A 26895-nucleotide genomic window follows, 5' to 3' on the forward strand; every position below is an offset into this window, starting at 1 on the left:
TGCAGTTACGCTTTGGGCCAAAGGTGGCAGTCGTGAGTAAAATGGTGACAAACTGCACAAGGATCCTTCAAAGGTGCATTACGGAGTTTGGAACTTTTTTACTCACGACTGCCTCCTCTGGCCCAAAGCGTAACTGCACCATCTGTGTCAGGCTCGTTTATGGTGCGAGTACGTGCACGATCTTAAGTGCACGCCACGTGTGCGCTACTCCGCGGGGACGGGCATGACTTCACCCTCCACCACTCCACTCCTCCCCTCCCCAAAGAAACTGTGTCGTGTGAGGGTCTGCACTATAAAGGGAAGATAAAATGCTTGTGCATGGCGCGCGTGATAGCACGAGGGCCTGAATAAACTTCATTTTTTTCAGTTTTCTTGGAGTCTAAGTTGGAGTTTGGGATGTGCTCTTCTTGTTTTTTTTCCAGTTTTCATCCCAATTGTGTCGTACGCAACCTAACACAACACTACATGTCCACGGGGACGACGAGCATGACGTCGCACTCCACTATTCCAACCCTCCCCATCGCCAAGAAACTGTGTTCAAGCACTTCACACTTAATGGAAGATACAAACTGATAGACACAGTCACAATTAAAAAGTCATGGCTCTTTGTACTCATTTGGGCATTGGTGGAGCACGCATGATGTAGAAAAATCTTCAACATTAAAATTTTAAACTCTGCAATGTAGCTTTATGTTGCACCTTTGCTTGTGGTTAGCACATCTGCCTGACAGTTCTGAGATTAAGCGTTTGAATCCAAGGCTTCAGCTTTCCTGTGTAATAATAATAATAACATTTATAATATTAAATAATGATAATAAATATAATAATAAAATATATAAAATAATAAATAAACATTTATATATATATATATATATATATATATATATATATATATAATAAAATAAATAAATATAATAAAGTTATAATTAATAACAGTTTACACCTACATCCCATGAATGTGAAGTTCAATAAAGACTAAATTGTCCGTTGGTGTAAATAAGTATGACAGCTTGTCATCTATAAGTGCCTATTGGCTGACCACCAGTCCAAGGTGTATCCCGCCTCTCGCCCAAAATAGCTTGGATAGGTTCCAGGCAACGCACCCGCGATCCTAGTAGGTTATAGAAAATGGATGGCTGGATGGATGTTAAATTACACACATGCTCATGTATTTTGACTGAGAAAATATGGATCAGTATATTTCTTTGTGAGTACCAGATGTGAATACTGTAGATTGGCTCGCCAAAGTAGACTTTGTAGACTCAGTATCAAGAACACAGACGAGTCGGGTCTTGGTAAGCCCGGTCTCAAGAACATACTTCCCAAGCACGCATATCCCGCTAGCGTATCCAGAACCAGGAAGCATAACATCCGGGTATTCCGTCCGTTCTTTGCTCGACGCTTATGGCTTTTTGCGTACTTGCACTTGGAACAGTACTTGGGCCGCGATTGATGACGTTTCAAGACATCACAACAACGTAAGTACGGACAAGAATGCAAATTGAAAAAACGGCCAAGTGATTTAAAACCCTGTTTTTGTAACCTAAACAACAGTGAGTGCACTAACATTACACATTTAAGAATGTACTTCTTCTTCTTGCACGCACATACACGTATTCACCCGCATACAAAAAAAAAAAATAAAATACAAAAAAAAAAATAATACAAAAAAAAAATAAAAGAATGTACTTCTTAATCTTCTTGAATAATGCCTGTGGATTTTGTACACATCGTACCCTTGGGACTCTCTAGCAGACACAATTTGTGACCCTTTAAAGGGATTATCATAATTCTCGTCACTAATGCGGATGTTCGCCTATTCGAACAAACATCACTCTGCATACACAACGGCCACACACGCAGACTGGCACAGTTGCTCAATATAAAACATACAGCGAGATCATTCTGGCGCTTTTCATGATTCATTCCAACATGAATCCAGCTCACCATAAATACAGGCCTGTCAAACTGTTGCTACCCCACAGAGAGGGAGGTAGATGGTACAGTAGACACCATTCACCTCTGTGTATTTGGAAGGGGCAGAAGGAAGGTTGGATTTGGTGGCTTTGGTCTTGCTGAAGAGGGAGGTGTTGATGGGACAAAAGGGGTGGGGGGGTCAGGAGGCTTGAAAGGCCTATTTGTGCAGATGATGACTGTGTTTGCTTTGCTGTGGTTCCACTGCAGTTCAATGGACGCTCTATCCGGGCGTAGCTATTTCTTCCATAACATTTTGGCAAAACAGGATTATTACAAAAGAAGATGGAATGTGGAGAGGGATGGTATTTTCCTTTTATCATTTCTTTATCACAGTGTTACAAAAAAAAAAAATACAATTGAAATCTGCTAAGACAATCGCCGTAATTTTTTTTAACATCACTACAAATTTATCAGTCATGTCATTTGAATTGATATGTCTTATCAAGTTCAATTATATCCATGGCAACAACCAGCCAAGGAGACATCATAATTTGCCCAAAAAACAAAATGTGATTAATAATTCAAAGTAACAAAATGATTTCAATACCTCTGCATTTCATTGACCGTACAGGAGTGGGCTGTGTGGCGTGCCTGTTTTTTGCATTAGCCCCACCTACAGGCCTGAAGTGGAACTGTGTTGCCTGGCCAACATCTACAAAGAATTCCGAAAACTTTATTTGTCCCCAGGGGGATATTCAATTAACTGAGTCAGGCGGACATTTTCACTGACATGTTTAGGAGAGATTAGGTCAGCCTTGACGGAGGTCTGCACTCTAATGAGTGCCATTCTAGTGTCAAAGTTGAATCGTGCAACCGCATGCGAGTGTGTAAGGTTTCGCTCAGAAGGATGCTGTCACTGAACAAATTCATTTCATTCGGTCAGACAATTTGATTTTCACAATAGGTGGTTATTTCCTTCAAATGCCTGAACATCAAATATGCAAATCAAGAAAAGTATTTATAATTCTATTTGAGGATTAACTAAATTGATCTTTCAGTTTTTCTCGGCTTGCATAAACGTGATATATTTTTTTAAATGTTTGGAGTCCAGTGTATAAATAATACTGAAACTTTGAACACTGAATGTAATTTTTTTTCTCTTTTTTTCCCCCCATTAATTAGTACCGTGTTAGTTTAGATTGCACCCCAATTCATCAGTGTGCATCAGTGTTTCATTTATCGAACCTTAATCCCACCTTGTTTGTAATATGTTTGACATTTTTGACAGCAATCATTTTTAACCCTGGAGAACCCATGGGGTCAAATTTGACCCCTATAAATTCTGCTACTCAAATAACAAAGACCTTTTTTTTTTTTTTTTACAAATTTTACTTCAAAAGTCCAGAGTGCCACTTCTGACCCCTGCATGGGGCCATCTAGTGGATGAATATTGCACTTACATGAGCCAGAGTGGTGGTGACAAGATGGCTGGCAACATGCTGTTTTGTTGAGCTGGAAATCAATCCACACAAAACCATCTTCTCAGCAAACCATCAGATGGTAAAATTTTGTTTTTTTTGTTAATCTATTTCATATCATGTTGCAGAATGCCTAGGAGTATGTTATATATATATATATTGATAAATTAGCAACTCTGAGCTAGTTCAAAAAACAAGGGTTAAAATTGAAAAAACATATATTTTGGTGTTCAGTGAACTTATAGCAGTCATTTAATGTATAATTCATAATTTTACAAAGAAGAAAGGGGTTCTCCAGGGTTAAATTGACTAGTGCGAGATTGCAGTGACAGAGACAGGAATACCTCACATTCTGAATTTTTGTGACAAACTCTCCAAATAACACAAAACGCTTGATATGAACCTTTTGTTTTTCTTCCGCCAAAACCCTGAATCCTCACTCCCTCCTCACCTAAAACCGCCAGACTGGGTCCTTCCTGGGAACATCCTCACTCCTGGTCCACATGGATGGGCGAGTACACATCGCCAGGCTGCTAAGTCTACAGTGGCTGGGGTGCCCCATGTTTGCCCAAGGAGGCAAGCATATGTTCGTGGCTGCTGGGCTCAGAAAGACACACCACGGTGTGATTGGCCCATCACTGGTCAATTTGAGTGTGAAATTCCTAGAACTCAAGAGCAGGCAACTACTGGACAAACTGTAAAGGGATTAATATGATTGGCTTAGCAGTTCAACGCAAAAACAACAGCTTGTTCCTAATCACATTAAAACATTAAATATATTTGAGATCATTCAGGTTTAGCAGCCAATGAGTAGTAGTGTGTTGTCACTTTACTGTATGTACAGTAGTTGCTCTCACTAGTCCTAATTGGAAGTTAAAGGCGCTTTGGTGTTTGCAGTAAACGGGAAGCCTTTCATTTCATTGGTGCTTTGGGTGTGTCAGCAACTTGACCTGAAATGACCCCTGATCCATCTGTGCTTCTCATACAGCAGTCTCAACTCGCAGGTATTATTTGAAGATGAGCTTTCAGGACAAACACGAGACTGCACGCGCATGTCAGGCTGTTCTAATTGCTGCATAAGAACCAGGCATTTGTCTTGATCTCTTCTTGAAAGACAAAGATGCACTGTGAGGTCTCGTTAAAGAGTCGGCTCAGGTCACCGCACATGAATAACTGTAAGTGCGCCAACTGTCATGGCACAGAGCCAAAGCAGGTGATCCTGTTTCCAAAATACAGTTCACCCCCCCCCCATCCCCTCCTCCCCAAGAAGAACAACATTAGTGAACCCCCATTTATTGTGATACGGGGATAAGCTCCACCTGCAATAGTTGAAAATTTGACCATATGAAAAGTAAAAATGTTTTTAAATTGAGTTTTTCTTACTCTTCCCACACATTTAACTGTCTAAAACACACAATTTAAAGCAATGGTTCTAAACCTTGTTGGAGGTAATGAACCATACCAGTTCCCTATGTGCATTCATCAAGCCGTTCTTTATTGAAAAATAAAATATGATGATTATTTATTTATTTTTTCAAATTCAAGACATAGGTATAGGGTTTACTGTGAACAAAATGAACAAGGAGAGTAGCCTTTTCATCAACTCTGACTATCTTCACCTTGAATTCAGAAAGTGTTGAGTTATTGTATTCCCCATCTCCATGCAGCTTAAGGAAGGGTTCCTTTAGTTTTGCTATATAGCTATTTGTACGGGACTAAAGTTGCTCAACTTGGCATTGCAAATCATGCAGTTAGGTCGCCGACACCCATCACTCAACTCAACTCAATATTTATAGAGCACTTTAAAACAACCACAGCAATTTTCTTAAGACGTAGCCCAGGGGCAACAGATACAATGAAAACAACAGTGGCCCCAGAATTGAACCCTGTGCAACACCATACTATCCGTTATACAAGTGAATTCATATTGCACATATTGGTCACACCGCTCTTCAAAATGAACACAGTAAAATTCATGCAAGAATCATATTCAGGATGCTAAATTAAACTAAATACAGCAAGAGTTTTGAGTCCATGGCGTTTGGTTTAGGTTTGAGAACCAATATTATCTTATTATGGATTTAAAGTCACAAAAAGTCACACGATGTACCATCACAGCAGTCCAAAGTCGACTACTCAGCGCATCAAATTCTCTGCAGCACAGATAGGCCAAGCAATATAGCGTGATCACTTGCAGCCAATAATGGCCAAGCGGGCTTTATCTCCGCCAAACCCCTGAGACTGTCTGACCAAACCCCTGGGGTTTGATCAAACCCAGGTAAAGAACCACTAGTTTAAAGTATTGCTTTTGTCATGAAATAGGAACCAATTGTATAACACTACTTTGAGTAAAAAAATAAATAATAATAATAAGAGGTAAAACTTTCTGCTTCAAACTATTTTTCACTCCCAGTTCATTGTGAAACTTATGCAAATGGAAAAACAAGAGAATTAAATATATTTAAACAGCAAAATGTTTAACCTATCCATTCAATTCTAATTAAACTCTGCTTGCTTAACTCATTCACTGCCATTGACGGCTATAGACGTCAAAAATTCATTTGAACTATTTCTATTAGTTTAACATTTTTTCTCCACTTTTTTAACAAGAGTATGAAAACCTAGAATGTTTTCATTGTACATTTAGAACAGATATAAAATATGTGATTCTAATTAAACTCTGCTTGCTTAACTCATTCACTGCCATTGACGGCTATAGACGTCAAAAATTCATTTGAACTATTTCTATTAGTTTAACATTTTTTTCTCCACTTTTTTAACAAGAGTATGAAAACCTAGAATGTTTTTATTGTACATTTAGAACAGATATAAAATATGTGATTAATCATGAGCTAACTAGTGAAGTCATGCAATTAATTACGATAAAAAAAATGAATCGCCTGTTGCCCCTAATTTTTAATATTCTTATTTTTTTTATGAATTAATGGCAGTGAATGAGTTAATCAGGACAGCACGGTGGAAGAGTGGTCAGCGTGTCTTCCTCGCAGCCGAGAGGTTACGGGTTTGAATCTTCACTCGTTGTGTTTGCATGTTTTTGCCCCATAGATGAAACAAGCTTTGTATAATATCGACCAAGACTGCATCTAAATCTATTCTTAAACTTTAGCTAGGTAGGTCATTCGTGAACCATTTCTCATTTACAATGAAGACCCAGCCAAGATCAAGTATAGCGTGGTAGGCAAGTTGTTAGCACATCTACATACTTCACAGTTCTGAGGTCCGGGGTTCGAGTTCAGACTCTTACTGTGTTGCGTTTGCATATTTCCCCCACGCTTGTGCAGGCTTCCTCCTGCGTTCAAAATAACATGCAAGTTAAGTTATGCTGAATTGTCCAAAAGTGCGCATGTCAGTGTGACAGCGTGTTTGTTTCTTGACTATTATTATATTGTATTGATTGCCTGGCAGCCATTCCTCGGTGTACCTCCCTCCTCTCACCCAAAGTCAACTGGGATCGGCTCCAGCTCAGCCATGACTCAAACAAGAACAAGTGCTATAGAAAATGCATGGAGGGTATATTTATTTTTTATTTTACATTCACTCTGTTTGGACTGAATTCAGTTGACTTTTTATGGATTTTTTTAAGTGGCGGGAAAATAACACAAATAATGAAAGCTGTCACCCTGAATACATGTTGCAGTAGTACAGTACAGTATGTGTTCAGCTCTAAACCATGAACTGCCTAAAATAAATTATGACTTGCTCTTTAAAAAGAAACTCTGCCACTCCTCCAATAGAACTGAGTTACAGTAATCTTAGCTTTGAAAACAAAAGCACAAAGATTCATTATCCCCAAAACAGAACAGTCTCACCAAGATGTTGGGTAAAAGGTTTGCTGCCAAACCTCTCCATCTGTATAAACCTACTGTATTGTGTACTGTACAGCTCATCCAAGCTCCTAGTGGCAGAGTGTGATATTACGTCCCCACCTGAATCCAAAATGTCGCTTAAAGATGTAACTGAGCCTTTCATTACTGCTCCATTGTGTCTCATTATATGTTCACATTACTCTTTGCATCGATTTACTATTGTCACAGTAATATTAGTCCATTTGTGTTTACATGGCAGACTGTAAACAAACAACAATTTCAAATGTTGGATTTGTGTCTGATCACTGACTAAATCTCCAGATTAAATTCACACAACCCCACAGAAGACTCCCATCATGACTGTTTTTTGGATCTTGGTTGTGAAAGAGAACGGCAATTGGTTTTGTCAGCCCTTTTCGCTCATCCATACCATGCACATTTATGAAAGTGTGTCAAACCCCAACCCCAGAACGGGCTTTTCACAACCTACAATGAAGGCAGCCCGTAACCTTAAGTACTGCTTTGTGGAACTGTGTAAATTTGACACCATTATGCCACAGAGAGGGTCTGTGTAGGTGTTAATGCTAGAGTGGGAGAACGCCAGAGACCTGTAATCCTTCCATGCCTCATCCACTACTGCAAAATGTTTACTTAAATTAGAAGTCGTCTCTAGGGGATTTTGAATTGTGTTAAACTCTTACTGCAACCTTAACGAAGTGTGTATTATTAGCATTATTACTTCTACCAATATTTGAACAGTCGAAAAAAAACATCATTGAATGTTATTTTAACGCCGGCGGAATTCTCCAGAAAAAGTACTTCAAGCAGGGACACTGGCAGAATATTGGATCTAGCGATTCACTGTGGTCGTCTTGCTTTCAAATTGTCTGTAAGATGAAGGCCTGTCCAGTCTCTGTTGTGCACTGGAGCATGACCTTAACTGCAAATGAGCTCCCACAGATTCTTTGGGCAATCTCTACTTAGAGCAAAAAAAATTGACGTTTGAGGTCCAGAGCCTGCTGTGCATTTCTCGGACTCACATCAATATGTTTTTTTTTTTGTGTGTGTGTGTGTATTTTTTGGTACTCTTTCAGAAGCCAGCGTGCTCTCATCTTTAACTCCCCTTTTTGGGCACCATGGCCTGGTTTAAACCCTCAGACTTGGTAGAGAATGGTCTGTGTGTGGCGTAGCTGGGGGCAGGATGAAGCAGTTGCCCAACCCCTTATAATTATAGACAGTAAACAGCAGTAGTGTCTTTCAGGGAGAGAAAGTTCTCGTGGGTTTGAAGAAATGCAGGGGGGGATGAGATGGAGGAGCAGTTCCTCAATCTGAAGATGGACAAACACAAATGGACAAAAGGGCACCAAGTTTAACTGTGCACATGGGCGGAGTGTTCTTTTATTTGGTGTTTTCCTAGATTTTTTCGCAGGTAGAATTAGGAGTAACAGGGCATTTGCACTCAACGCAGTAGACTAGATGTCATCTTCAATTTAATGACATGACGATAACAGTTTGAGTGAGAGCAAGACGGGCTTATTGACATTAGCAGACAGAAAGAGACGTCGTCGCCGTTTGGTGTGATCTTAATTGGAGAAGTCCTGACATTCCCAAGTCCATAATGCGTCTTTGCTGGCTCCGACTGTCAAACTGATCAACTATTTTGCTCCATGTGTCCCAGTGAGCGTGTCTGTGCTTTTCTTTCCGTCTGCCTGTCTGTCTGTGTCTGTCGGCCACCCCACCCGTGCTTAAGTGAATCCCCACTGCCTCGCAATCTTCACTTGATCCAATTTTAATTCTACTCCTTCTGTTTTTCTTCTTCATGCTCGTTTAATAGCTCAACCGCACGTACACACGCACGCCATCCATGCTTATTTTCGAGCTCTTCATTTTCGAGCTATGAGGCTGCGACACTTCTGACGCAGTTCTCTCATGTAAACTTTGAAAACAAATAGCAGTTTGTGGATTCTTGCAGGATGCCATCTTTCTGTCTTTCCATCTCCCTCCTCATCTTTCTGTCCCCTCTCTGTGTGCACGGCACAGTACTGGCTGGTGTCAGGCTGAGAGGTTTTCTTTGGCAGTCTGCTCCCCCCCTTGGCCCGGGACAGGCCGCTTGCTACTGGCTGCGAGTTGAGAAGGGAAGCGGGGAGGTTGCAGGGAGGGAGAGATGGGAGGGAGAGCGGAGGGGTGGAGGCGTGGTCTCCAGCTGGTAATGAAGTCTTCTCTTTTCATCCTCAGAAGGCAGAGTGTTAGTGGACGGGCCTGGGATCCGCGCGGCTCCTCTGCTTTCTGCCGAGTGACACTGTGCTCAGCGCTGCCTGCACGTCTCAGCGCCCGTCTCCACAGCTGAGCCAGACACGCAGAGGCAGAGGCTCCGCCAGCCATGAGGCTTTTCCTCATACGCACTTCACATCACAACTCTTGAGGTAAGCGTTCCGACCGCTCCTGCTCGCACCGCTCTCCCATACTGTCTGTCTGTGTTGATTGTTGTGGTGGGGGTTGGAGTGTCATGTGGGCTGTCCGCTCCAGGTCCCGCCCACTTTTTTTTTTTTTTATGGGCACGCATGTGCGTGTGTTTATGATTCCACTTGGTATGAGAGAGTGCTGATGCGTCTTAACTATGTGTTTACCTGCGCCTACATTTTGTATGCTAATGTAACACATATTTGATGCAAGGAAGTGCACCATCTAGGAGTGTGTAATACCAGACATGACTGCTTTATTTTTATTCTTGTGTATATGTACGTCAGATCCATAAAGTGCTTGAATGTTTACATTAGTGCTCTAGTGGTTTGTCTTAAGGCAGTCAGATAGATGCACCTGGCGTGTGAGGCTCATCTCTATAAATAAAGTATACTGAAGACAGTCTGTACTGTCTGCAGCTCTATGACACCAGGCTTTGATGTGATTTCCGTGGATACGTCCTCCTCCCAGCGGGCCAATTCAGATCCGGTCTGCGACAAACCCACTTTTTGTCCACTTTTTTCCTGGAAATCCATCCATCTGTACCCTTTCACTTGCCTCCTTCCTGCTCGTTTTGCACTGCGTGCGCTTATACCCCAAACGGCCCTCAGTGAGGTCTTGACCTTCCTATCAACACCTCCTCTATCCTCACTGACATTATTCCAGTTTCACCCTCCATGCTCGCCAGTCTGAAACAACTTATAGGGAACGAGTCTTTCCGATACCTCTCCTGGAAAAAAAGAACTCTAAGTGACTTTCCATTAGTTTCTGCCGGGCCATGAGAATTATGGTTTCCCAAATGAATAGTGTACAGGAGCCCAGCTTAATTGAAAAAACACAAGCACGGTCTGCCATGGTGGAGACGGTCCTTGTGTCACTGCTGAACTGTGTGAATGTACTTTCCAGAACTGGCAAGCAGGAGTGAAAGAGAGAGGAAAGTACAGAGCATGAGATAAAGGCAAGACTGAAGAGAAGGAAAATACAAGTTAAAATTCATTTTTGCTATACTTCATTGAGTGTGTTGCTATTTAATCCTCTTCTCAGACAGAATGTGTCAAAGTTTGACTGGATGGCAGAAAGAGATCATCATGAAATAGTTTCCTGATCATAAAGCCTCAAAGGACAACAGCATTAGCCTCAGGAAAAACTACTTGATTACAGTCCAATAAACGGCAACTTTCTCTCTCATTCTCCTCCCAACAGGCGCTCATCATATTTGACCACCCTTAGAGCCATAAAAGGTTGTTTCAATGGCACCAACAAGGAGTTTGTAGAAGAATCGTTTAGGTGATAAAATATTGCATAAACAAGACCAGACGCTTTCAATCAATCCTCAATCAATACATGCGTCATTATCGCCGTTTTCTGTTTCTGCTCGTCCCCTGCAGTCTCTCGGCTCAGTTTCTGTCACAGCCTCATCTGGTGATGATTGAGACCCCGTCATTGGGTTCAAACGGCACATTTGTCACACACGTTTGCCAGCATCGTCTGTTGCCAGGGCTTTCTGGGCCGCAGCGGAAAGCATCTCTTGTTGACTTCCCAGCTGGGTGGCTCAGTTGTTTGCCAGTGCGCCGTGACTCCTGACCCCGCTACCACCCCTGGCGGTCTCACTGCCTGTTAATGTAACCTTAGACTCACTTACAGCTCCACCACCTCCATTCTTCCACCATGGTCAGTCTGCCAGACATTTTGAGATCAACGCTTGCGTGATTTGGAGAAAACCTGTCGTCTGTGATTGATAGGAATAGCCACAGGGGTTCTGGGATGGGAAGGCCTATGTGTGAAGACTGCAGTCAAAAAGAGACAGACAACCCCAAGAGGCCATTCTGTTTATTATGAATCCTCCTTTCTATTTTCATTTCATCTATACCGAAGTATCAAGTATAATACTCTAAATGTGATTTCTTTTTTTTTTTCTCTTTTTTTTGTATGTGTGTGTGCATGACTCATTGGTAGTTTGGATACAGATGCAGACACAGTCCAGACTGGTCGTTTACATTACATAACAGCATGGAGGGCATTCCTCTCTTAATTCCCATGTGAAGTAATAAGGGTCAAGGCTTCTAACTTTCTATCTTCTCTCACCCAATATTGACTTGATTTGCTGGTTTCAGCTTCTTATTGGATGACTAAACTTAAACTCGACAAAAAATTGCCTCGGCGACTACACTAGCGTTAACATTTTACAGACACTTCGCACAGTGCTCTATGACCAAAGCTGCCATCAAAAGAAGCAGACTGCATTCATGAAATGTACAAATATGTGTGAACTTCTGCTGGGTCATTAGAAAAGATTAATAAACACATTCAATGGTTTGATCCTTAAGCTGTATAGCTATGTTAATTTTTTTTTTAAGTGTAATTAAAGAACTGACTTCTTCAAAATCATGAGACGAGCTTTTCTTGTGATGTGTTCAGGTCATGTCCGTAAAAAAGTTTGGCCGACTTGGTCTACCATACATGATTTTTTTCCATCCTGAATTGATTCTCAGATCCTTAAGCTTTTGTGAATCTATATATTCCATTGCTTTTTTTTCTTTCTTTCTTTCTTGCTTTTTTTTTTACAGTTGGCATATATTTCTATTAGTGTTTCATACCACTTTCTTTCAGACCGATATCATTACGAGTGCTCAATTTTTTTAAATAATTTGTAGTTCCTGATAGTAACATGTCCACAGGAGGGCGGCTGATACTGGTAAGTACTTGATACCTTGAAATAAGGCCTGGTATCGACCCAATACCCATACCTAGTATTGGCGCTTACCCATCCCTACTTTCTATTTCGGAAAGGTAGGAGGAATCATGATTGTTCTGACTCGAATCCAATTGTGAGTGTAGATATGCAAAGTAAAATCATCTGTTTTTAGTTACAAAAGCATTGGTCTTCCTATTCATAATTCTAATATTTTATCTTGGTCCGTCGTTGACCTGTATTTTCAGTTAATCTCACAAAACTAGATTGTCACTTCTACTGATTACAGTAACGATAAAGTACATATTTGTCTTAAGTAAAAAAAAAGATATTTAAAAAATGTAATAACAAGAAATGTATTTTCCCCAGACTTTCTACTATACATTTCTTGCTGGTGGTGGCCACCTGCTTGTCCTCACCTGGAGTTGGGCCCACATAGTATTGGAAATTGATATTTTGAAAGCTGAGCGCTGTGATCCTAGTGCTGATGTAAAACACATGACTTCAAGATGAGGAGAATCTATCAGCTTCCATCATTTCATTCCCTTTACCCAACCTCCTCCTACTCCTCCGCTTCTTCCCTATCTGTGTCTGTGTCCACCCTTTCAAACACATTCAGCATATTTTCCATCCTACCAAATATGACTCACACACCTTCAATCTAAATGGTCTATTGAGACCTCCACACACATTCCGTCACCGGAGCAAACGGATGCGTAGGTGTACAAGCCGTATACACGCTTGTGTCTATTTGCTGACCGCTTTGCATCCTTGACAATGAATTCAATTACTGTCTGCGTGTCACACTATGCGATAATCTGGCTGTCTGTTCCAACCTGTGTGTTCATTAGATGCTTTACTCAAAGCAGAAAATTGGCCTGAATATTTGCCTTGCTCCTGTACTCCTGCTGCTGCTTGACTGCAGACCCAGCAGCTCTGATTGATTCTGACAGTGACAACAAGAACAGGCTGCTCGCAAAGACTTTAGGAGGACCTCCCCCCTGTAACCGCACCGAAAAGTCAGACTAAAGCCAAATAAAACAATGGAACTCTTTACCCCCCCTCAAAACTTCCTTGGAAATGTTCAAGCCGAGTGATACAGTGTTAGTGAAGCATTACCAGCGCACACGCAGTCCCTTTTTTGAGTTTATTTAGCATTAAATTGTCTCGCTGGACCTGTGGACTAGACTAAATGGATTTGCCAAGCCACTGAAGCAGCCTCCATGTATACACTGAGTTGATCAGGCCTTTAGAGAGAGAGGGGCGAGGGGAGTCGCCGGTAAATTATAGGTCACACTTGGCGAGCCTGGCTCCTGGAGCTAAAAGAGTTTAAACGCTTGCTTTCCCTTTTTCAAGACTTCCGCATTCCTACGCTTCCCCACTCACTCCTGCCGTTTCACTCCAGATGTGGCATTGTTAGGACACATTTGTTTTGGGCCCGTGGACCTGTGCACAGCCTGACGTCATGCTTTATTTAAAGGGAAAGCCTTGAGAATTGGCTGGAAAGGAGTGTGCTGAGGTCCACTTGAAAGCTTGTGTTGAGGGCTCCTGATGACCGTCATGCAGGCAGCAGCTGTCTGTGTCATAGACGCATGGTCACATTAATTGAAGGGCTTGACAGACATGTCAAAAGTTCAGTATAGCCAACCTGCTTTCTTCATCCAAATGTAATATACTTTAAGTGTCAATTGAAGGAAACTTTGCACCGAAGTGGATAAAAAAAAAAAAGTATTTACAAATGTATTTTGGGGGGATAACTATAGGCAAATGAACATACCTGTGGCATTTAAAAAAGAAAGATTGTCTTATGAGACTTGAAAGAAATGGCAGGTTTTAATGCCTTTTGTATACGATTGTACTGTACTGTATGTAGGGATGGACTAATCTGAACGGAAATGTGAGAAATTAAACAAAGTTCTAAAGTTCTTAAGTACGTATTTACGCTTGGAGGGAGTGGATTTTTCAGCATATCGTTAAAAGAAAATGCAAATTTTGGCTATGGAAACACCAGAGGTGGGCGCGTCAATGAATTTGGAGCCAACAATCGGGAGACCCTTCCGTCATCGTTAATCCGTCAATATTTCAAGCCGAACCATCAATCCATCATTCGTCAATTGCTCAACAAAATGAATCAATGTTTCCGTCATTCGAAGTCAATCGTCAGCAAAATGGGACATCCGTCATTGACGGATGGATGGACCTTCCATCAATATTGATGGAATGCCCACCTCTGGGAAACACATTTTGCAAATAAACATAACAAGACCCACGTCGCAGGTCACACTTGCATATTATAGTCACAAAAAATAACAGCGCACAATTAAGTAAGGTACGTTTGGGGGAGGCAAGAAATATTTCTGGAATTAAAGAAGTGAACATTAAAGGGGAAGTCAACCTTAAACGTTTATTGGCAATAATATGTTAGATGTGGCCTCACTAGTCTAAACATGACATCCTGATTAATATTACATTTGTGGAATATGAGTTATGAAGCAGTGGCCATTTTGCCACTTGCTTTTGACTGAAGATGACATCACAGTTGTTCAGGGCTCAGGCAACGACCAATCACAGCTCACCTGTTTTCTGAAGCTGAGCTGTGATTGGTTGTTACCTGAGACATGAGCAACTGTGGTGTCATTTTCAGTAGACAGCGAGTGGCAAAATGGCCACCTTCTGATATTGACAAAAACTGCTGGATGTTGCGGCTTAACTCATAAAACACAAACGCAATATTACCCAGAATACTGTAATTTTGTTTAGTGAGGCTGCATAGAACATATTATTGTCAATAATTTTTTGGGGGGTTGACTTCCTCTTTAATCTTTTTGTTGACATTTAGCCGAGTGTCTTGTGGCAGAGAGACACACTTATATGACATCATCTCATGGTGCAGTCTCCTCTCCTCTCAATATTCACAAAATAATCCCAAAAAGAAAATGGGCACAAGTCGCATGTTTGTTTTGCGCATTTTCACTAAATTCGCTTAAAATTTTCAAAATATTTGGATGGAAACCAATTATTCTTTTTTTTTTGGGGGGGGGGGGGGTATGTATCAAAGTACTAGTGGTTTTTGTACTTGCCGGTGTCTGTGCCTGAGTACTTACATCGGTATCGGTCTGGAAAAAAAGTGGTATCGAACATCCCTAATTGTATGTATACACAATACCACTTTATAAGTAGTTGAAATTTAGCTTTTCACGGTAACAAATCAAATAAAATCAAGACCTTATTGTGGGTGGAGTGGTCTCTCTGCAATGACTGCACTTATTGTGAAACACTGAAACTGTCAGTATAGTGGATGGTCAGTAGCAGAAGACTATCAGGGTCTACTGTCAGATTCCCCATGGGAGCTCTGCCTTCAACTCTGTTTGGCCCTCAAACACACGTGTATTTGTCAGGTCCTCTCCAGCATCTTCACTTCAAACAGCTCTCAGCGCCAACCCTGCTGAATATTTCCGGTTCAAACGGGTATGTTTGCTCCAGCTTCAGCCTGAACTCTTCCCTTTACTCAAGAAATACAGATCGGATTCTTGGCCCTTTTGTGAGCTGACACTTGGAATGACAGCACCAGCGGATGACGGTCATATTTCCGTTCCGCATTCGTGCACTGAGAAAAGGAAAAGCTCTGTTGTGGATAATGCACTAATCAGACTGTCTGTGTATACAGCATATGACCTCCTCCTCCCTAGTGAGTATAATAGCCTGATGATGCATAGCATTTCAGTGACTTGTTGCGTTGTTGTTTTTTTTCAGTTGTCTGTATAAACTGGGTCTTGATTGTTTTGAAAGTGCTGCTTGCCTCACCTTTTCGGCATGACAGAGAGTTGTTCTACTGTAATCTCAGGTGTGGTGCTTTAAATTCAACACAGATTACTACAAACACTGGAATGGCAGATGTCCGGGATGCAGAAATGTGTGGTCTCTCACTAATCTGCAGTTTGTCAAACTCTCGTCCATATTGACGCACGTACGCACAGAAATGCAAACAGAGCTGTGGATCATTTAGATTAGTTTTTGCGTACAAAGTCATAAATTAAATCAAGAAAATGTTGTGGCACGGGCGTCCTTTGAATCTCACACAAAGGAAAAGTGCGAAAGTTGAGCCCAGGGTTAAAGGGGTCAAGCACACCTAGGGGATCTGTGCTTTCGGACCATATTTTGTTTATGAGTATGTGTTTACACACCGTGCAGTCTTGTCAGGCACTTGTATACACCCCACACTCAGCTTCAAGCACACACAGCTGGCACAGACAAACATATACAGTCTGCTTTAGGGGGGGGGGGTGGGTGGAAGAGGGAGAGAGAGTATGAAGAACATAATGGATCTTCACACGCTCTCATTACTTTGGAAAAGGGAAGCACTCCAGAGAGAGAGACAGAGAGAAAGAGAGAAAGAGAGAGAGAGAGTGTGTATGAAGAACATAATGGATCTTCACGCGCTCTCACCACTTTGGAAAAGGAAAGCACTCCAGAGTCTTCCATCTCAAATAGGCAATGATTGGTGCACAATTGTGTGGAAATGTAAACTCAGTATTATTTCCACAAACAAGTTTACCCTGACGGAACGATTTGATGCGCGTTTGGCAACATACGAGTGCGTTATGATGATCCATCAGTTATTGCCTGAGGTTTAAATAGAATTGTGCGGTCTCTTTATCTTCTTCTCCAACAGCCATCATCTTGTGTGATCTGCCAAGACCTTGACTCATCCGTTTCCATTCATGAATCCCGTTAAATATGTCTGAAGGTTGCTCCAAAACAAATGGAAGGCTTCATCTTGTAAATATGCAAGCTCTGTACAAATGTTAGCGCACTATACACTCACTTCACAGAGTGTGTTTGTCAGGCTTAAACAGGTGGTTGTGCACTAGTAAAAAATGGGATGTGCAGGTCAGTTGAGTGGCAGGGAGGAGTAATGACAAACTTCTATCCAAACTGAAGTGTAAGCATTATAATTTGAGAGGCGTGCCAGTGTCACTGTCAACTTTGCTTGCTTTTTCCTTTTTGTCCTTGTTTTGTTTCCTCAATCCTTGTTTTGGAAAGTTGCACAACATAATGGATCAGGAAGGAAACCCCAAAATTGGATTATTCGTCTTAAGTTTTCCAAATGTCAGTAGACGGCAATGCTTGCCAGGCCAAAAATAAATATTTCACTGATTGCAACAGCAGGAAATCTATGTCTTTAAGAGAGGGGAAAAAAAAGCCACATTAAAACATTGAAAATAGCTCTGGAGCGAAGTTGGATTTCACTGCTAAGTTTTGTGGACTTCTTCTAAAGAGTTGAAGTGTTGTGCTCGTGCAGCTGTCAGACTGCATGGTTGTACTCTACAATGCAAGTAAAAGTGTGCGCGGGGGCGTGTTTTCACCTACATCCACATGTGTTTTTGTTTGAAGGGCTCTTGTGTTGTTTTCATGGCTATCAGTTGGTTATATCTGAGCAGTGCAAAGTTGGTGCCCACCCCTCAAGTCTCAACTTCAGCACAGTAGTGGATATCTCGTTTCCGTGTTTGGATGTAGCCTGAAACTGCCATTGAGAAGAAAGGGATTTGTTATGTGAACCATGTGTGACGGCTGACGCACATAAGGTCGAATTAGTGGTGGGAGGCGGCAGTGGAGGGTTCATAAACAGTGGGGCTTCGTCTGCCAATCTGGTTCCTTTCCTATCTGATGTCAGACTTGAGATTGACAATCGCTGAGTTTGGATGACATCAGTCCCTTCACAACAACTGAGGCATAAAATGATTACTGATGGCCTTGAGTCTCACCTTCAGCTCAAATTTGAACACTGTCTTTTTTGATAAAGACTTTAAGTTGTGTTATGAAAGTTGTTCTCCTTAAGTCTCCTCAAGTACAGTATTTGCAAAATTGCACATAATAGGCAATAAACCTAAAAATAAAAATAAAAACTGCCCAAATTGGTGTACAGTATCCTAAGCCAAGAAGAAAGTGTGCCAAGGAGAAATAAACCAGAAAAGTACTTAGTTGGCTTACAGAAGTATAAAAAGAAATGCCATAAATAAACCATCACCTTCAAACAATAGAACATTGAAGAGTTCTTCATGAAATATGCGTATTTCAGAAGGATGGCAGAACTCATGTAGTTTGGTGGTCCGATTCTGTCAGCTGTTGCTTCAAGCGCAAGTCATCTCCTGTCAACAGCATTACTAGCAGGGCGGTGACATGGGAATCCTACGACTACAGTATTTTGTCTTGTCAAGTATGTGAAGAACACCTGTCATTTTAGTCCTGGTTATTTTAGTCCTAATTCATTTTACACACATGCTGCTGTGAAGCTGCTAATGTTGAAGATGCAGAAAATGTGCTTTTAAATAGATTTATAGCACATAATGTAAGTAAAGTGGACAGCTTTTTTGGCAGCACATTCGGCATCCCCCCCCCCAAGCTCCTGAAAATAAAATTACACGAGGATAGCTTTAAAGTTTAGGAAGAAGTTTTTAATGGTAGCCTAACCCTGGGGCAGTGACGCAATACTTGCAGCAAAGAGCCATGGGTGGCAGTCATGAAACTTAGAGTAGAACCTCTAAATTCGACAACTTGTTCAGTGGTAGACAATTTACTCCATTGAGATTGATTGCAATTGAAATCATTTCTTGCTAACTACACAGAAAATGTTTTCAACAACATTTTTGCATAGCAATTCCCTAACCAACTAACCAAGACTAAACCACTATAGAATTACTCACTGGAGCAAACACAAAGGAAGGAGATGGAGGCTTGCAAAAGGCACCTAGCTTCATGCATCACTTTTTATTCAACATTCTTAACGATTCTATTGATACTATTCTTTACTATTAAAATCATAAGTTTTTTTTTTTTTTGTACTTAGCAATAGAGATGTGTGTGCCACTTACTTCCATTGCAAGAACTGAAATTTCCGGTTCTATGGTTATTATCTTACCTTTTCTCTTACCGTCACTACTAATTTGAGCGTTTTATATCCTGACACCTGATATAGTATTTTGGTAATTTGGCAAAATGGTAATTTTCTCTTGTATTTTCTCGGTGAATAATACGAAACAGAGTAAATCGTTTCTCAGATTTCAAGGAATATACATAGTTGTTATGCACATTGTAAACTAGTGTAATGTGCAATTTTGTTTATAGCTGTAGTTACATTAACATTCATTAATTTTTCATACAATTTTTCATACAATGTTAGTGTACCATACGGCCCAAGGTGAAAGGCCTCTGAAAGTCACTCGTCACACAAAAACGAGCACACAGAGACCATTTATTGAATTTAGCTGACCAGCTTGAGAGTAACAGTTGCTGTGTCAAAATTCCAAACATGACCAATCAACCCACGCTTAACAGTTAGATTAGTCTAACAGCTGGAATGAGCATGAATCTATTAGTCATGTCTCGACAGTGAGGCACAAGGACAAAAAAAAGCGACTGTTGTTGTGTTACCATCTTGGATGCTACGTGCATGTCACAACTAGCTCAATGAGCTAACCCAATACCCCACACAAAATTACCATCTAAAAATACATACGGTAGATGTTTTTATATATGTTTTTTTTTCATATTTTTATCTATAGTAAATCACACAGTTCTATTCCATGTATTGTTATAAGATAAATCCTCTTTAGACGTGAAGATGAGAGGTCTTTCCTGTTGCATTTGTTAGACGGCAAACCTTTGGCCTCTGGATTCCTTATAATAGAGAAGCTAATATTCAAATCATCCCCTGGATCAGAAACGGCCTTTACTCGTTGCTGGATTTTATTTGAGAAGCTTAAAGTCATCCAAGGAGCTTAGCTGTCTTGTAGACGGAGGTGTGCACCTGGTAGGTGGATGAGGGAATCCCCCAGGCTGTCTGACTTGAGACTAACATTATCTTCAATCTTTCGTCTTTTGAACGTCTCTTATTCTGTCATCTTCCTACTTCTCTTATCTGTAGATATAAATACAGTACATAGCCTTAGTTTCTGATGGCCCAAGAGACAAACTACCAATCTTATTGGCTGAGTTGCTACGTGTTCCACACCCCCCATTAAAATGAAAGAGAAGTGAGGGAGACACAGGGTGGGCAGGGCAGAGGCATTTCTCAGGTTTCTCTCCAACTGAAGCAACCACCGGGTCTAAGCCAGAGAGGCCTGAGGGCTTTTCCAGGGACCTTTTGTTGACGAAATATTGTGATTGGCCTAAATATGTTATTTCACTATCGTTGCTGACATTTCATTTTTAGCATTTAACTTGACATTGAAATGAATAAAACATGAGAGAGTGTGAGCCAGGATGCATCTAGTGTACAGAATTTGGACAGCCGCTACTTTGTTGCGGCATAAGTTTCAGCTACAGTAACGTACACGGGCTATTTATGTGTGATTGAAAATTACTCTAGCTTAAATGTGGTCACTAAAAAAAAAGAATGCTCACAAAGAGGCCTTTTGAAGTCTTTTCTAGTGCTTTACCACTGGCTTCTGTGATTGGAGGTCATGGTCTAATTTGGTTTGTCTGTGTAGACATTATTAATATCCAAATTAAAATAAAAGTCCATTTGAATGACTTTTTGGTGCTTTATAGTCTACTCTTTTCAGGAAATGTGCTCATGTCCCTTACTTAAAACAGTATTTCCAACCTTTGAGAGAAGGCACCCACTTTACAAAAAGAAAAAGAAAGAATGTCTCAAATAGTATGAATATTGAAATGATAATCATCTCCTCACTGTTCACCCACAAAATTACCCACTTAGGATGAAATCTGGGCATTTATAACACACAACTGATATGCTGTACTTGTAGTCATCAAAATGAAAACTACCCCCCCCCCCTCTCTCTTTTTTTTTTTAAATGCTCATACTTTGGCCCTCCTTTGTTTTGATGACATCATTAAGACATCACACATTTTCCCAGTCTTTCATCAAGCATAGACCTGCAGGGTTCAAACACACAGCTGTCAAAGAACATCCAAATTTTAGTCATTAGTCTATGATTTATCGCTGCTGTATTCCGAGGGCTTCCAGACAGCAATATGTCTCAACAGTCTCGTCAGCCTTAGAAGCAATAGAATAAGGTGACTGCCATTGCCAAGGCAATGCAGATTACCTTCTATTGTGTTTTTTTTATAGAAATTATATCATTATAACTCTCTTGTAGACTGATGTCTACTCACTCAATTGTTCCATGGAGACTGCAGGTGTCACAAATGAGGAGTGAAGAATCAATTTGAATGTAGTGCTTAAACTAGGTAAAGTCCTCCAGTTGTGTGACAAAGCATAACAGCACTATGATTTTACACTTCACAACTGTAGGCAATCTTGGGAGCAAAACATTTATTCAAACTACTAGTAGGGATCAATCTTGAGGGGAAATGTTTGTTTACCTTGTATAAGGACTGCAGGCTTTTCCACTTATACCGGAGATAACCCAGGTTGTAGTCTGCCTCTTTCACATTCGCATAGCTGAGTGATAGTGACTCTTATTCACAATAGGCAATCTATCGATATCCACCTGAATGGATCTCTTCTATAAGTTTTGTAGAAATATGTTTTGTTGTTGAACTAACCACACCAACGGTCATCAAAACATTACTTCTTATCTGGTGCTTTCTTACTTGGCGGAGGTAATAAAAAACTAAATAATTACAAATGGATGGAGCCATATATCGGGAATGTAACAGGAGCTGCGTCCCCTTTTCAACTTGGCCTTGTAGCCGTGAGAGTAGGCCTAGTAAAATCTCCTGCTCTCATTTCAAAAGTTCCGGGGGGGAAATGAGGTGAGGGAATTTTAGCATCATAGCAGTATGTCAAAGAAATGGGGATGTGAGGAGAACTACACTGTGTATTGAGGTATAGGCGTATTAAGCAGATGTGTTTTCTCACAGCTTGTGTTTTTTTTTTGTTCACATTTTTCCCCCCTCACTATCTCAGACTCACCCATTTCTTGTTGTTCAGACGGAAGTGAGCGGCCCCCACAAGCAGAGGAAGAAGTTTGGTCTTTTGAATGATGTCAGTGTTTGGAAAAGATGACTGTTGGTGGTAGAGGCTGAGATTAGTCGAGCGGAGTAGATGAGAAGAGAGCATGCGGGGGAGTTAAAACGTGATCCCCCACAGAGATGCTGAACTCGACTTGAGAGAGTGAAGGAAGAAGACGCCTTACAAGCATGAAGAAAAACCTTCCACTTTATATCCGTGTGCAATCTAAAAATAGCCTGGCTTCTCTGCCTACTGCCCACTGGGCCAGGCTTATTAAAAGAGTCTGTTTCAAAGAGTGTGTCTGTGCTGGAAAGGGTGAAAAAAAGAGGGTTGAAAAGGGACAAGAAAAGAAGGAGGGATTAAAATGGAAAAGTGAGCTCAAAGTGGCAAGGCTGAGCCAGTGTCAAAGCAAAAAAAGGGAGTGATGCAAGGAAAGTTGGTGAATCTTTAAGACCGTGAGAATGAGTTTGAGAAGACTGCTGAGTGGATTTTAACAGTTCCTTCTTCCCATGCCAGTCAGCTCGTTGGTTCTCTGTGCACCACTATTACATACCCATTTGGCCCCGAGATTTTGTGGGTCTACTCCGAGCAATAAAAGCTCTTAAAGCTTGGAAATGTAGAGTAACAGATGAACGTTTATAGGGCCCGGTGGCATGCTCCTTTAAGAGGTTCACCGCGTAAATAGTGCATCACACAGCCTATATCGTCAGCCATTCTTTAAATGTTTCCTTGCTTCCAGCATGTGAGCTTCCATTCTGAGTCACAGCGTGCTACTGTACCTGGTCAGACAGCCACCCAGTCTGATGTGTCATCTTTGTGTGCTTTTCCCCTGACTTCCAGGAAAATAAATGGAACAGGACAGTGATGGTTTGTTTTTAAGTGGACTGGGATTTGGTGAATCGTGATGAGAAACGTTTCATAAAGATGGCTCCAGGTTCTAAAAATACTGCACGCTGTCTCTCAAACGTTTAGATTTCCACTGGAAACTAAAACAGTCTTTGTCCTAGACAGCCATGTGCTCAAGGTTGGGAGAATCCTCTAGACTGCACACTTGTGGTTTTTCTGAACAATTTGGAGCAAATCTGGCAACGACTCTCAACAGGTGGATACACTGTGTTCAACGTTATGGTCAACCAACTTGACCGTCCCTTTGACCTGTGGTTAAGAGCTGCTGATTCTAAGCTTTCTATCATTTCAAACTTCCAGCTAAAATACTGCCTTAGGGAGGCCAACCCATCATTCACATGCATCCACAATCTTATGCTCAGTCTGTGATTGCCAGAAAATTATATATGCTGCAGATATTCACTGATTTAAACACCACTTGGCTGTAAAGTTCACAATTTCAACGTTACAGTTGCCTAACATTGCTCATTAACAGTTCAAAGTAAGTTGAAGAGGTTGTGCGCGGTCACTTTGTTCACATTTAACCAGTCCACATTTCACAAGCATGTACTCCATGTAACCCCCTTATCGTCCCGAGAATGGAGCATAAGTTTGACGAGGTTAAAGAGCCCTTGACTCACCAAACAAAAACTAGTACTTATACTGTCACTATATTTTATTTTAGCTGATAGTTTGTGTTATTTCACAAATACAGATCTACAGCTGGATATTCTAAACTCAGGTGATGGCAGTTCTGTAATTCCTGTTGTCTATCTCTTGTATTTCGGGGGTTTGCTTTCTTTGGTCGGATAAAGCTTTTAACATTTGAAATGTTCTCAAAACTTTATGAGCTTGTATATCATTTCAATTGCTTTCACATCCTCTTTGTGTGCACGATAGTGAGGTAGATGAGGGTTACAGAGGCTCTGCGCTCTGAAGACAATATACCAATCAGATGGGAATATGTTCATGTGTTATTCCAAGAACTGTTGCGTGCATATACGCCCCCTCATAAGCTGTCAGTGCTTGAAGTTGAGCTATATTTTTGTGGAAACAAATTTGATGTACGGCATCTTGGTGTCGACATTTGTCACAGGTTAAGAGATGCAAGATGACACCCCCACCACATGCTGTATTTTATTTCATTTTATGGGATGCGCTTGGATACTCATGAAGCATTTTGAAAATATGTGTACAAAACAGAGAACAGGACATGAATTTGGACATTTGAATGAGACACCTAATAAATAAAATAAAATATATACAGTATATATATATAATTGTGTGTGTGACTATTGTTGGCACATTTGACTAAAATCTCAGTGTGTGTATTAATGACCTGCTGTCCCCACATGGTCAATACATTTCCCGCAGGCCTGTAGGCTGAGGCTTTGCCATTATAAATGAGGCATATGATGCTGTCATGACAACTTGAAGTCAGGGCATTTCGGCCAAATGGCAGTTGATTATAAATCTGTTTGAAAGCCCGTATTTGTCTGTAATGCTGTGCTGAGAGGTTAAAAGCATGGATGGACTTTCAGAGTCTTTAGTTTGTCCCTCTGTCTCAGACTTAATGGACTGTGACAGGACTTCCGATCCCAGCCAAATGTTTTCTTCATCAGTGCTGCTCAGGGCCATTATTGGTGCTGGTGAAAATTATACTTGATTATGCATATGTATTGGTACCGCACAATCTGTTCTAGGACACAGGTCGACCTGCCATTTGAATGTATTTAGAATATGTTTCAAAAATAACTATTTTGAAGTGAACTCTTTTCCAGTTGTACGGTCATCATCATATTTCTGCTCTTCACCACCAATGTTGTTGCAGACCAAAGTAAAAGCAAAACACGTTTTGTAATGAATTCTTTAGCTGCAGTCTCATGGTACATATTAAGGGTCTTGTGAGATTTGCTGAGGTCTCAAATGATTTAAAGAGGTCTTACGCATATGATACATGATGACTTTATAAGCATATTTTTCCCAAAGAAAATTGTTTGACTCCCTCAGGGGTGCTGGACTTTATGGATTAGTGCCTGTACAGTGACTGGGAAGTCAGCAATGAACAGTAAATAACAGTCATTGTGTTGCCCATTGGGATGGCTGCATTCATGCAGTGCAACGTGCCTAGCCAATGGGTCAAGTAGTCCTCTATCAAGTTAAAAATGGTTTGTATTTATCACTGGCTGGAAATGGATTTTTAAAGACAACCAACTATGTACACATACAGATTTTGAAATTGTTTTTGTTCATTTGAAGGTCAAGGGGTTATGATTAGTGATTGTTTATGCAGAGAGTGAGGAAGTCTTGAACACTGTGGATTTATTTTTCAGCCACAGAGGAGAAAAGTGTTTGAGCAGATCTATTTGACAAGCAGCTGTAAAAATAGGGAAGACGGAAGTAAAGTATAATTCATGTGTTTTCGGATGGAAATGCTCCAGTTTGTGCGTATTGTTGTGTTTCATTCTGAAGAGGATCCAAGTGGATGTGGCCCACACTCGGTCTGATATTACAACTCCTACGGAGTGTCCGAGAGATGAGATTTAGGAAAAGACTACGAAACTGTTACTTATTGCATATACACTGCACATATTCATCCTGTATGCTGTCTGAGTGCATAACATCCCTAGAGGGAAATTATATAAGTTTGAATTAAATTGTGGTTCTCGAAGTGCTCTTGAATGGTTGTATTTTCTCTAAGTTGTGCTTTTAGATAAATAATCCAAAATACACGATGTTCTCTGGGGTTCACTCTTTGGCTTGGCCCTGCTGCACACCTCAGACACACACGCATACTCACACATTTGGAGCAGGGCGTGTTTGATGCACAGAAGACACTTTATCTATACTGACCTCCACCACGGTTCTCTCATGAGCCTGAGCTTGTCTCAGTGGAAAAAATGTGACCTCTACCGGGGATTTTGTTCTTTTCCTTCACCTTCAGAGGTGAGCAGTCTGTCAATTTTGACAGAAGGTCCGTTAATCTGTCAATGACGGACGCCCATTTTGTTGATGATTACCGATCTACGAGAAACTTGACGGACGGACTAAGCATTGCCTGAAGTGGGTTTTTGTTCATCAATGTACAGACGCTCCCCAACTTACGAACGAGTTACGTTCCGAGCGATCGTTCGTAAGGTGAATTTGTTCGTAAGTTGCTTCAGTGCTATATTTTGTATTATAATTTATGTTTAAAGAGAATACGTACAGTACTGTACTACGTATGTTAGAGAGAGAGAGCGAGAGACACACACAGTATGTACATGTACGTAATAAGATAAATAAAATGAAGTTTAACTTACTTTTGGAAGATGTACTCGATGCTTAAGGATTTGATGGAGGAGGAAGAGGAGGATTTTATATCATGAGAGGTTCTTCGTCGTCACTGGAATGGGCTTCAAAAGTTACTTCCTCCTCCGTAACTTCAATGTAGGAAGAAGTTGAGGGTCGCGGAGAAGAAGATGAGGGTTGATGAGTATCTTCCTTGGAGGATTTACTAGAAACTGGCCGAAAGAAGCGATTTAACTACGATTGCACAGTTTTCTTCTTTTTTCATCATAAATGATCCGGTAGCACTGTATGGCATCATTCAATTGATTTGCAACCTTTGTGCAACGTTCAATATTTGGGTCTTGCTCATCGAAGAGTGCGATGGCTTTATCTATGAGCTACAGGCGTTTCTTCTTCTTCCTCCTC

The 26895-nt window shown here is 40.9% G+C and overlaps 1 protein-coding gene across 2 annotated transcripts in view; it reads left to right on the plus strand.

Annotated features, from left to right (window-relative positions):
* The window catches only part of znf469 (zinc finger protein 469), a 71696-nt gene that overhangs the window by 16380 nt on the left and 28421 nt on the right, over positions 1 to 26895 (plus strand). The window contains exon 1 of one of the 2 annotated variants that reach the window (XM_077569276.1): positions 9410 to 9645. The exons of the other annotated variant lie outside the window; for it this stretch is intronic. The gene's annotated coding sequence lies outside the window, so the exon portion shown is untranslated. Of the gene's footprint in view, positions 1 to 9409; positions 9646 to 26895 lie in introns of those variants that run through there. 2 annotated transcript variants of the gene reach the window in all.

This window comes from Vanacampus margaritifer, chromosome 6 (genome assembly GCF_051991255.1).
Source record: "Vanacampus margaritifer isolate UIUO_Vmar chromosome 6, RoL_Vmar_1.0, whole genome shotgun sequence".
Lineage (NCBI taxonomy): Eukaryota > Metazoa > Chordata > Actinopteri > Syngnathiformes > Syngnathidae > Vanacampus > Vanacampus margaritifer.